Source organism: Callithrix jacchus, chromosome 15, assembly GCF_049354715.1.
Source record: "Callithrix jacchus isolate 240 chromosome 15, calJac240_pri, whole genome shotgun sequence".
In the NCBI taxonomy this organism is placed as follows: Eukaryota; Metazoa; Chordata; class Mammalia; order Primates; family Cebidae; genus Callithrix; species Callithrix jacchus.
In genome coordinates, this window is record NC_133516.1 from 77,652,904 (window position 1) to 77,666,505 (window position 13,602).

The 13,602-nt window shown below is 36.4% G+C and overlaps 1 protein-coding gene and 1 pseudogene across 7 annotated transcripts in view; both read left to right on the plus strand.

Annotated features, from left to right (window-relative positions):
- ZNF148 (zinc finger protein 148) overlaps window positions 1–13,602 on the plus strand; it is a 152,710-nt gene that overhangs the window by 21,003 nt on the left and 118,105 nt on the right. The gene's annotated exons all lie outside the window — the stretch shown is intronic.
- Window positions 12,337–13,340, plus strand: LOC144579597 (dnaJ homolog subfamily B member 6 pseudogene; annotated as a pseudogene).

The following is a 13,602-nucleotide window of genomic DNA, read 5'->3' on the forward strand; positions in this document are numbered from 1 at the left end:
TTATAAATCTTTTTCCAATGTTGTCATTGGAATGATCATGAGTCAAAGGTTATGAAGTATGTATTAGAACATTAGAATACAGGCTTGTGGAGCTGGAAGACTTAACAGGTATAAGTCCTTCAGTATGTAGATGAAGAAACTGAGTTTTGGAGAGATGGTGACTTACCAAGGCCGGACAGATAATGCAGAGCTCAGGTCTCTTGTTACTTCTACTTCTTAGTTTAAATCATTACTGAAGGAAAGGGTGTGGTATCACTTTTGCTTGATATAGTTAAATTTAATCAAATTAAAATTTTAAATAATTGTATTGTAAGAAATACTCTTTCAGTGAATTTCTGTTACTTTTTCAGATTCACAGATACTTTTGAATTCTTCAGCATGGTATTGTTACCACTGTAAACTTTTCAGTGGCTGCTTTTAAAATGTCTGAAAAATTTAAAAAGACCACATACACATTTTAAAACAAAACATTTAACGTTAGTTATGATAGCTTAGGTAAAATTTTGAATGGAAACTCAACCAGAATTATTGAAACATTTTAGGGTATCCTGAACTTAACATATATATTTGTTCTGTTGTGTGAGGATCACTAAAGTAGTGAGTTATTGTGCTGATTGTAAATCTGTTATAGCAAGGCCCCTTAGTTAATTTTAGAAAAAGATACTGGAACTTTCAGGTGACATGTAATTGGGGAAATATCAATTGGATATTTAGATGAAATATTTTTCAGATTACTTAAGCAGTGTATTGTCAGAAGAAGTATCAACAGGGTTCTTTTTAAAATTAATTTTTTTAAAAACTGGGCAACACTTAATTATATAAAATATCATGTGTTCCCTCAATGGGGTTCTTTCATATTTAATTTTTTTTCCTAAAAACCAAAAAGAAAAAAAGGCGAACTGAGTTTTTCAGGGTCTGAATGTCTTGAGTGTGATTTGTGTGGCCGCAGGAGCATGGACATCTCCAAAAAGACAATTATGAGCAAAGATTTCCTTAAAAATTTATGTAAGAAATTTAAATTAAAAAATTTTTTTTAATTTAGATTTTATATAAGAAATTTATTTTGTAGAAAAAAATGTGTATTAGCATAAAGGAAAAAGTAAGAGAAACTGCTTTTAATATTTGGTATATGGCTTTCTTATATTTTTGTTAACCTTTAATTATGGAAAAATTTAAATAATGAAAAATAGAATAATATTATGAACTCTCATATAGCAATTAATGGCTAATCTTATGTCATCCGTACCTCCACCTTACACCTCTCTCCTCTCTCTTTTTTAGTTTTTATAGAGAGATGGGCTCTTGCTCTGTTGCCCAGGCTGATCTCAAATTCCTAGGCTCACATGGTCTTCTCACCTTGGCCTCCCAAAATGTTGGGATTACAAGCATGCGCCACTAAACTTGGCCTCACATATTAATTTTTTTTAAAACTTATTCTGGGCCTTGCACAGTGGCTCACGCCTGTAATCATTACACTTTGAGAGACCAGGGTGGGTGAATCTCTTGAACTCAGGAGTTCAAGAACATCCTGGGAAACATGGCCAAACTCTGTCTCTACTATGAAGAAAAGGAAAAAACCTTTATTTTGAAAAAATTATAGACTCACTGGAAGTGGCAAAATTAGTACAGAATCCTATGTACCCTTCACCCAGTCATCTTAGTAAAGTTCTAGTAAGACATCAAAACTAGGAAGTTGACGTTAGTATATTACTGTTAACTACACTACTGAATTTACATCATTTTCACTATTTTTTAAACCTGTGCTTATTTTTGTGTATGTATAGTTCTAGTAATTTTATCCCGTATGTAAATTGATGTAACTACCAGGATGACCAAGATACACAGTGCTATCCCTTTATATTCTCACCCATTCTAACACTTCTCCTTGTACCCTGGCAAACTGTTTACTAGCTATAGTTTTGTTCTTTCCAGAATGACATACTTTATTTATGTATGTATAGTTTGTATACATACTTTGTTTAGCCATTCACTTGTTGAAGAACTTTTCGTATGTTGCAGTATTTTGTTGTTATGAATAAAGAGGTTATGGAGATTTGTGTACAGGGCTTATTAAAAACAAAAGTTTTCATTTATCTGAGATAAATGCCCAAGAGTAGGGGTTTTATGGCAAGTACATGTTGAGTTATTTAAGAAACTCCAAACTGTTCAAAACTCAGCTGAACATAGTTGTGTTGGTCTGTTTTGGGGTTTTCTATTCTCTTCCATTGATATGTGTGTCTCTCTTCCCTCTTGTACCACACTGTCTTGATTATTATAGCTTTACGGTAAGTCTTACCAAGTAGAGTGCCTCCTCTCACTTCATTCTTCTGTCAAGATTGTTTTAGCTCTTCTGTTTTTTTTTTTTTGCCTTGCCACACAATTTTAGAATAATTACATCTGTATCTACAAAAAAAAAAATCTTGCTGGGAGTTTGATACGAATTGAATAAAACTATAGTTCAATTAGAGAAGCTTTTTTTTTTTTTTTTGTTATATAGAGGCCTTCAAGCCATGACCACAGGATATTTCTCCATTTACTTAGATCTTCCATATTATTTTGAAGCAAATTCCAGCCATCATATAGTTTTTCTTAAATGGCATTATTGAGGTATAACTTATATACCATACAATTTACCCACTTAAACTGTACAGTTCAGTTATTTTCAGTATATTTACAGAGTTGTACAGCCATCACCATAATCAGTTTTAGAACATTTTCATCATTTTATCTAGAAACTACCCATTAGCAGTGAATTTCCTTTCCCTCTTTCTCCCAGTCCCTGGCAACTACTAGTCTACTTTCAGTCTCTAGGACTTTCCCTATTCTGGACATTTCGTGTGAATGGAATAATAATGTAGATTGACTTTATGTCTGGCTTCTTTAACTTAGTGTAATGTTACATGATGTAGCATGTGTCAGCAGTTCATTCCTTTTTATTGCTGAATAGTAATCTATTATATGGACTTACCACATTTTTTTGTATCCATTCATCAGTTGTTGGGTTTCCACTTTTTTTTTTTTTTTTGGCCATTATGAATAAGGCTGCTGGGAACATCCATGTGCAAGGTTTTTTTTTCTTTTCTTTTTTTTTCCTGAGAGAGAGGTTCACTCTTATTGCCCAGGCTGGAGTGCAACGGCATGATCTCGGCTCACTGCAACCTCTGCCTCCTGGCTTCAAGTGATTCTCCTGCCTCAGCCTCCTGAGTAGCTGGGATTACAGGCACCCATTACCATGCTCAGCTAATTTTTTGTGTTTTTGGTAGAGACAGGGTTTCATCATGTTGGCCAGGCTGGTCTTGAATTCTTGACCTCAGGTAATTCACCCACCTCGGCCTCCGAAAGTGCTGGGATTACAGACATGAGCCACCATGCTTGGCCCATGTGCAAGTTTTTATGTGGACATTTGTTTTCATTTCTTTTGTGTATACGTGTATGTGTCTAGGAGTGAAAAATTGCTGAGTCATACGGTACCTCTATGTTTAGCCATTTGAGGAACTTCCAGACTACGTTCCAAAGAAGCTTTACCAGTTTACATTTCTTCTTCTTCTTTTTTTTTTATTTTAGCTAGAGCTCCAAATCTGGGCTATCTCTTTTTTTTTCTAGAAAGAAAAAAAAAGGAGGGAAGAAAGAGGAAGAAAAAGAGGGAGAGAGAACGGGAATGTTGCTTTATTCTAAAAATGGGTATTAATAATGGCTGATCAATATTTTGTGTGTTTAGGGTGGAGAATGTATATTTTGTGTATTTAAACTGGAGAGCTCTATAAATATTTATTGAGTTTACTTGTTCCGGATCTGAGTTCAAGTCCTGGATATCCTTATTAATTTTCTGTCTTGTTGAGTCTAAATCTCTTTATGGGTCTTATGTATCTGGGTGTTAGGATCGTTAGCTCTTATTGTTGCATTGATCCTTTTAGCACTGTATCTTTGTTGCTTTGAAATCTATTTTATTAGATGCGAGAATTGCAACTTCTGCTTTTTATTTATTTATTTTTGCTCTCCATTTGGTTGGTAAATCTTTCTCCATCCCTTTGTTTTAAGTCTTTGTGTATCTTTGGATGTGAAATGGGTCTGGATGTAGCATACCATTAGGTTTTGGCTGTATCTTTTGATTGGGGGATTTAGTCAACTTAAATTCAGGTTACTGCCATTTGATGTTAACTGGCTATTTTATCCATTCGTTGATGTAAATTCTTTATGTTGATGCTCTTTACTTTTTGGTATATTTTTAGAAAGGCTAATACTGGTTGTTCCTTTCTATGTGTAATGCCTCTTTCAGAAGCTCTTGTAAAGCGGGGCTGGTGGTAATAAAATCTCTGAGTACTTGCTTGTTCATAAAAGATTTTATTTTTCCTTCAATTGTGAAGCTTAGTTTGGCTGGATATAAAATTCTGGGCTGAAAGTTCTGTTCTTTAAGAATGTTGAATATTGGCCCCCACTCTATTCTGGCTTGTAGGGTTTCTGCTGAGAGATCTGCTGTAAGTCTAATAGGCTTCCCTTTGTGGGTAACCTGACCTTTCTCTCTGGCTGCCCTTAGTATTTTCTCCTTCGTTTCAACCCTGGTGAATCTAACGATTATGTGCCTTGGGATTGCTCTTCTTGAGGAATATCTTTGTGGTGTTCTCTTTATTACCTCAGGTTGAAATATTGTCCTGCTTTGCTAGGTTGGGAAAGTTTTCCTGAATAATATCCTGAAGAGTATTTTCCAGCTTGGATTCATTCTCTCAGTCACATTCAGGTACACCTATCAAACATAAATTAGGTCTTTTCACATAGTCCCATATTTCTTGGAGACTTTGCTCATTCCTTTTTATCCTTTTTTCTCTATTCTTGTCTTCTTGTTTTATTTCATTAAGTAGGTCTTCGACCTCTGATATCCTTTCTTCTGCTTGATCAATTCAGCTATTCAAACTTGTGCATATTTCGCTAAGTTCTCGTGTTGTGTTTTTCAACTCCGTTAGTTCATTTATATTCCTCTCTATATTGTCTATTCTTGTTAGCATTTTGTCAAACCTTTTTTCAAAGTTCTTAGTTTCTTTACATTGGGTTAGAACAAGTTCTTTTAACTCCCAGAAGTTTATTATCATCCACCTTCTGAAACCTACTTCTGTTAGTGGAACACAGTCCTTTTCCATCAGGGTTTGTTCCATTGCTGATGAGGAACAATAATCCCCTGCGGAGGGAGAGGGGTTCCGATTTTGGGTATTCTCAGCCTTTTTAGGCTGGTTTATTCCCTTTGTTATAAATTTATCCATCTGTCGTCTTTATGATTACCACCTTTCTAGTTGGGTTTCTGAGTGGATGTCCAGCGCTGGAATCCAAGCAACCCACTGCGCTGGCCAAAACGGCAATGGTAAGACTGATGGTGCTCTTCTGCCTGGGAATCTCCTCCCATTTACTCTGCACGAAGAGCTGTTGCGCTGAGGCGCCGGCAAAACTGCTGCGCCAGCCACAAGAGTCGCGCTGGTGACCCGTTGGGCTCCTCCACTGGGAATCTTCCGGTCCGTGAGCGACGAAAATTCGTCTGAAAATGTGGCGTCCTCTCGTTCTCTGTGCTTTCACTGGGAGCTACAATCCTGAGCTGTTAGCGATCAGCCATCTTGGATCAATCCACCAGTTTACATTTCTATCAGCATTATATGAAGATTCCAGTTTCTCCATGTCTTCAATAACAGTTCATACTGTCTTTTTGATTGTAGCTATGCTGGTGGGTGTGAAGCAGTATTTCATGGTTTAATTTGCATGTCTGTTGGCTAATGATGTTGAGCATCATTTCATCTGCTTATTGGCCATTTATATATATTTTTTGGAGAAATGTCTTCAGATCTTTTGCCTGATTTTTAGTTGAGTTGTCTTTTTATTGTTGGGTTTTAAGGGTTTTTAATATGTTCTGAATATTAGACTTTTATCAGTTAGATGATTTGCAAATATTTTCTCCAATACTGTGGGTTGTTGTCACTTTCTTGATAGTGTCTTTTGAAGCATAACAGTTAAAATTTTTTTATTGTAATAAAAAATACATAATATGAGATCTACCCTTTCAACAAATTTCTAAGTGTACAGTATAGTATTGTTAACCGTAAGTACAATGTTGTACAGATCTCTGGAATGTTTTCATTTCAGATAGCTTAAACAATACCCATTAAATAGCAATTGCTTTTTTTTTTTTTTTTTTTTTTTTTTTTAAAGACAAGGTCTTGCTTTGTGGCCCAGGCTGGAGTACAGCAGCACAGTGATGGCCCACTGCGGTCTTGACCTCCTGGGCTTAAATGAGCCTCTCACCTCAGCTTTTTGAGTAGCTAGGACTATGGGCACCTGCCACCATTCCTGGCTAATTTTAAAATTTTGTATTATTTTTGTAGAGACTGGGTCTCATTCTGTTGCCTAGGCTAGAGTGCAGTGTTGTGATCACAGCTCACTACAGTCTTGACCTCTTGGCCTCAAGCAATCCTCCCACCTTGGCCTTGCAAAGTGCTGGGATTACAGGTGTGGGCCACCGCACCCAGCCTCAACTCCTCATTTCTACCTCTTCTCATCCCCTGGCAACCATTGTTTTACTTTCTGCTTCTATGAGATTGACTGCTTTATCTTAAATCCCTCATAAAAGTGGAATCATATAGTATTTGGCCTCTTGTGACTGTATTATTTCACTTATAATGTTCTTAAGGTTCATCCATGTTGTCAACATTATAGAATTTCCTTCTTTTAGGGTGAATAACGTCCCTGTGTGTGTGTGTGTGTGTGTGTGTTTGTGTAAAGAGAGAGAGGTTATATTTTCTTTATCCATTCATCTGTTGATTGACATTTAGGTTGTTTCCACATCTTGGCTATTGTATGTAATGCTGTAATGCAGGGGTCCCTAACATCTGGGCCATGGACCACTGTCAGTCCAAGGCCTGTTACAAATTGTGCTGCACAGCAGCAAGTGAGTGGCAGGTGAACAAGCATTATTGCCTGAGCTCTGCCTCCTGTCAAATCAGCAGTGGCGTTAGATTTTCTTAGGAGCATGAACCCTGTTGTTAACTGTGCATGTGAGGGATCTAGTTTACATGCCCTTTATGAAAATCTAATGCCTGATGATCTAAGGTGGGACAGTTTCATCTTGAAACCATCCCATCACTCATTGAAAAATTGTCTTCCATGAAACCAGTTCCTGCTGCCAAAAAGGTTGTAACCGCTGCTGTAGTGAACATGAGTGCAAATATTTCCTCAAAAATTCATGGTGGTGGCTCACACCTGTAATCCCAGCACTTTGGGAGGCCAAGGCGAATGGATCATTTGAGGTCAGGCATTTGAGACCAGCCTAGCTAACATGGTGAAACACGGTCTCTACTAAAAATATAAAAAAAATTACCCAGGTCTATGTAGTCCCCGCTACTTGGGAGGCTGAGGTGGGAGAATCACTTGAACCTGCAAGGACGAAGGTTGCAGTGAGCCAAGATTATGCCGTTCCACTGTAGCCTGGGTGACAGAGTAAGACTGTCTCAAAACAAACAAACAAACAAAAACCTATTATTAGTTATTTTGGATAAAGATGCCGAAGTGGGATTTCTGGAACATACAGTAGTTACATTTTTAGTTTTGTGAGGAGTCTCCAAAATTTTTTTTAAAATAGTGTCTGCAGCATTTTGCATTCCTATGAACAGTATGTAGGGTTTACAGCATCTCCATCCTTGTCAACACTTGTTATTCTTGTTTTTGGATAATGGTCGTTCATACAAGTGCATGTATCTTTTTTGTACACTGATTTATTTCTTTTGGATATATACCCAGTAATGGGATTATGGGGTTGAATACTACCTCTGTTTTAAGTTTGTTTGTTTTTTGAGACTGGATGTGACTCTGTCACCTGAGCTGTAGTGCAGTGGTGAGATAATACATAGCTCACTGCAGCCTCAAACTCCTGGACTCAAGTGATCCTCCCACCTCAGCCTCCAAAAGTTCTGGGATTACAGCTGTCAACCACCACATCGGGCCTGTTTTAAGTTTTTTGAGAAATCTCCAAACTGTTTTCCATAGTGGCTGAACTAATTTACATTTCCACCAACAATATTTAAGTGTTCCCTTAAATAGCCATTCTTACTGATATGAGAAGGTATCCCATTGTGATTTTGATTTGCATATTCCTGATGATTACTAATGGTAAGCATCTGCTTATATACCTTTTGGCCTTTTGTATGTTGTCTTTGAATAAATGTCTTCTTAGGTCCTTTGCCCATTTAAAAGCAGGTTATTTATTTATTTATTTTTGCTATTGCGTTATAGGAGTCATATATTGTGGATTTTAGCCCCTTAGCAGATGTATAGTTTGCAGATACTTTATTCTGTAAGTTGCCTGTTTCCTCTGTTGATTGTTTTCTTTGCTCTGCAGAAGTTTTTTAGCTTGATGTAGTCTCACTTGTCTGTTTTTGTGCTTGTTGCCTGTGCTTTTGGTGTCAAATTGTAGAAATCATGTCTATGTTTGAAGCTTTTCTCTCATGTTCTCTTCTTGGAGTTTTACAGTTTCAGGTCTTACTAAAGTTTCTCATCTATTTTGAGTTGACTTCTATGTATGGCGTAAAATGAGGGTCAAATTTGAATTCTTTTTATATAGCTGCCCAGATTTCCCAGTACCATTTATTGAAGAGACTGTTCTTTTCCCATTGTGAATTCTTGGCACCTTTCTTGACGATCAATTGCCTTTATATGCTTGGGTTTATTTCTGGGCTTTCTGTTCTGTCCTATTGGTCTGTATGTCTGTTTTTATGCCAGTACCATACTGTTTTGATATGTTTTGAAATGAGGAAGTTTGAGGTCTTTAGCTTTGTTGTTCTTTCTCGAGATTGTTTTGGCTACATTTGGGGCTTTTTTAGTTCTGTTTGGGTTTTAGGATTGTTTTTGTGCTCCTGTAAAAAATGCCATTGGGATTTTCATTGAGATTGTATTGAATCTGTACATCACTGTGGGTAGTGTGAATATTTTAATATTACATCTTCTAATCCATGAACATGGATGTCTTTCCATTTATTTGTGTCTTTAATTTTTTTTAACAGTGCTTTGTAGTTTTCAGTGTACAAGTCTTTTGCCTCCTTAGTGAAGTGTATTCTTAAGTATTCTTTTTGATGCTGTTGCTGTTGTATAGCTCTTTTTTTTTTTTTTTTTTTTAAATTGAGAATGGGGTCTTGCTTTTTTGCCTGGGCTGGAGTGCACTGGTGCTATCACAGCCCGCTGCAACCTTGATCTCCCAGGCTCAAGCAGTCCTCCAGCTGCAGCCTCCCGAGTAGCTGGGACTGTGGCACATACCACCACGCCCAGCTAATTTTTTTTTTTTTTTTTTTTTGGTAGAAACAAGGTCTTTCCATGTTTCCCAGGCTGGTCTCAAACTCCTGGGCTCAAACGATTCACCTGCATTTGCTGGGATTACAGGTATGAGCCACTGGACCAGGATTTTAATCCATTTAATGTTTGTATATGGAATGATGAAGGTATCCAATTTCATTCTTTTGCATGTAGATGTTCTTTGGTTCTAGCACTGGTTTGTTGAAAAGACTTCATTCTCTATTGAATTGTCCTGGCATCAAAAAGTTGGTTGACTTAGCCTTGTGCAGTGGCACACTCCTATAGTCTCAGCTGTTTGCGAGGCTGAGATGGGAGGATCTTTGAGCCCAGGAGTTCGAGTCCAGCCTGGGCAACATCATAAGACACCCCGCTTCTAAAAAAAGAATACATAAAATTTAACAAAAAAGATTGACCATAAATGTAGATATTTATGTCTGGACTGTAAATTCTATTCCTTGATCTATATGTTTATCTTCATTCTAGTACCACAGTGTCTTAATTACTGTAGCTTTGTTAGTTTTAAAATCAGAATGTATGGATCCTCCAACTTTGTTCTTCTCGTTCAAGATTGTTTTGGATTTTCTCTGTCCTTTGCAATTCCATATTAATTTTAGTATTAGTTTGTCCATTTCTGCAAGAAAAGCTTCTGGGGTTTTGATATGAATTGCATTGAATCAGTAGGTGATTTGATGAAGCATTTTCATCTTAACAATATGAAGTTTTTCAATCCATGAACACTATATGTTTGTTTAGGTCTTTATTAATTTCTTCCAGGGATGTTTTGTAGTTTTCAGTGTACAATTGTACTTGTTTTGTTAAATTTATTACCAAGCACTTTATTTATTTTTTGCTGCTATTATAAATGTTATTTTCTTAATTTTATTTTTGAATTGTTCATTGCTAGTGTATAGAAATATAACTGATTTTTGTAAACTGTTCTTGTACTTTGCATCCTTGCCGAACTTGTTTATTCTGGTAGCTTTTAGTGGATTCCATAGGGTTTTCTATATTTATGATCATGTCATCTGCAAATAGAGTTTTATTTTTTTCCAATATTAATGCCATTTAATTCACTTTCTTGCTTAATTTACTGTCCATTCTCACATTGCTATAAAGCAATATCCAAGACTGGGTAATTTATAAAGGAAAGAGGTTTAATTGACTCATAGTCCACATGGCTGGGGAGGCCTCAAGAAACTTACAAATATGGCAGAAGGCGAAGTGGGAGTAAGGACCTTTTTCACATGTTGGCAGGAGAGAGAAGTGCAAGTAGTGGAAATTCCAGATGCTTATACAACCATCACATCTTTGAGAACTCATTCACTATTACGAGAACAGCATGGGGCAACTGCCCTATCATCCAGTCATCTCTCTCCCTTGACACGTGGGGTTTACACGTCCCTCCCTTGACGTGGGGATTATAATTTGAGATCAAATTTGGGTGGGAACACAGAGCCAAACCATATCATTTACCTTGCTCTAGTACCTCTACTACAGTGTTGAATAGAAGGAGTAGCAAGAGCAGACATCCTTGTCTTATTTCTAATCTTAGGAGGAAGCACTTATTATTTTACTTTTAAATATGATATTAGCTTTGGATTTTTCATAGATGGCCTTTATCAGGTTGAAGAAGTTTCCTTTCCTAGTTTGTTGGGTGTTTTTATTGTGTAAGGGTATTGTATTTCATCAGATGTTTTTCTTCATCTGAGATGATTTGCCAAAAATAAAGGTTTTTGGCCTTTGTTCTTTTGATGTGGTGTATTATATTGATTTTCAGATGTTAAGCCAACCTTACATTTCTGAGATGAATCCTACATGGTCATACATTATCCTTTCTATGTGTTGGTATATCTGGCTTGTTAATATTTTGTTGAGGATTTTTGCTACTACATTTGTAAGAGCTATTGGCTTGTCATTTTCTTTTCTTGTGATGTCTTTTTCTTGTGTTGGTAATAGTAATACTGATCTTATAAAATGAGTTGAAGAATATTCTCCCCAATTTTTGGGAAGAGTTTGTGAACAGTTGATATTAATTTTTCATTAACCATTTGGTAGAATTCACCAGTGAAGCCATCTGAGCCTGCAGGTTTTTGTTTTTGTTTTTGTTTTTGGCAGCAGCTGGGGGGACTTTTAAATTAAGAAGTCAGTTTTATTTAATGGTTATAGGAGTTATTTGTATTCTCTGCTTCATCTTGGTTGTGTTTTGCTAGTGTGGTTTTGAGAATTCGGTGTCAAGTTTAAGATCATAAAGTTGTTTGTAGTATTCCCTTATATTCTTTTAAAATTGCTGTAGGATCTGTGCTGGTGTCCTCTGTTAAATTTTCTGTCTCCTCTTTGTCTTTTGTTGTTGTTGTTAGTTTTACTAGAGGCTTATAAACTTTTTGCTTAATTGATTTTCTCTATTTTCCTCTTTTTTATTAATTTCTCCTCTTTATTATTTTCTTCCTTCTTGCTTTGGCTTCATTTTGCTCTTTTTTAGTTTCTTTTGGTAATTTGGTTACTAGTTTGACATCTTTCCTCATGTCTAATGTAAGCATTTAGTGCTTCTGATTGTTGTTAGCTACATCCCATGTATTTTGATATGTGTTATGTTTTTATTTTCATTTATTTTTACGTATATTTTAAAATTTTATTCGAGACTTCCGTTTTGATCCATGGACTCTTTAGAAGTGTGTTGTTTATTCATCTGTTTAGAGATTTTCCTATTGTCTTTCTGTTACTGATTTCTGGTTTGAGTAGATTATGGTCAGAGAATACAGTGTTACTGTTTCAGTTCTTTTAAGGTTTTTGAGGTTTATTTTATGGCTTTGGTGAATGTTCCAGGGTACGTTCACCAAATGAAAATGTATATTCTGCTATTATTGAGTGGAATATTCTTTATATAAGTTAATAAGACTGTTGGTTGATTGTGTTGTTAATGTAACCACTCTGCTTAAAACAGTTTATTGTTATATCTTTCCATTATTGTGCTTTCAACTATGTTGCTGAATTTGAATTTCTTGCAAGCAACATATAATTGGGCCATTAAAAAGAAAAATCTACTCAAGCTGTTGTTACTACCACCAGCACAGCTGTGCCAGAGCTGAGAGAAGATCCAGAGCCCAGAGCATCCAGGCCACTGCCTCACCTCCACCTGTGTTCCATCACCTGCCACCTGCATCCTCAGTCCTCCTCCAATAATCTGGTAAAACATAATGGATTACTATGAAGTTCTAGGTGTGCAGAGACATACTTCACCCAAGGATGTTAAAAAATATTGGAAACTGGCACTGATGTGGCACCCAGATTAAATTCTGAGAATAAAGAAGAAGCAGAGAGAAAATTAAGTGGCTGAGTCATGTGAGGTGCTGTAAGATGCTAAAAGTTGGTACATCTATGACAGATGTGGCAAAGAAGGATTAAATGGTGGAGGAGGAGGTGGAAGTCATTCCATTTGAGTTTGGTTTCACATTCTATAACCCGTATGATACCTTCAGGGAATTTTTTGGTGGAAGGGACCCATTTTCATTTGACTTCTTTGAAGACCCCCTTGAGGACTTTTTTTGGAATCAAAGGGGTCCCTGAGGAAGCCACAGGACAGAGTCATTTTTCTACATTCAGTGGATTTCCATTTTTTGGAAGTGGATTTTCTTCTTTTGATCCAAGATTTATTTCATTCAGGTCACTAGGTCATGGGGGCTTCACTTCATTCTCTTCCGTGTCATTTGGTGGTAGTGGGATGGGCAACTCCAAATTGATATCAGCTTCTACTAAAATGGCTAATGACAGAAAGATCACTACAAAGAGAATTGTTGAGAATGGTCAAGAAAGAATAGAATTTGAAGAATATGGCCAATTAAAGTCCTTAATGATACATGGTAAGGAGCTGCTGCTGCACATGGGTAACAAGTAATTCCTTGCATACATTTAACAGAAATGTTAAACTATATCAAGCACCATTTGAGTATTAACAGGAACTTTTTTTTGAACATTTCAAATGAACTCAACTTTCAGTAATTGTACCAAATCTAAACTATTTATAAACAGCTCAACAGAGCCCCCATTTGTCATGGACTTTTGAGTTTATTGTTGAGACCACATAATAGGACTGTTTTTTTTTTTTATTGTCTTTAAAATTGTAAATCTCTGTATGTACTTTGTGTTTTTATTTAAGTGTACTCCAAGGTGAGCCTTGACACTTTAGTGATAGGAAAAGATTGCACACTAAAAAACAAACCAGAAAAAACCATACATATAAAAGCATGGATCCGCTTTTCCATCGTGATTTAAAATGTGAGCCATGTAGTG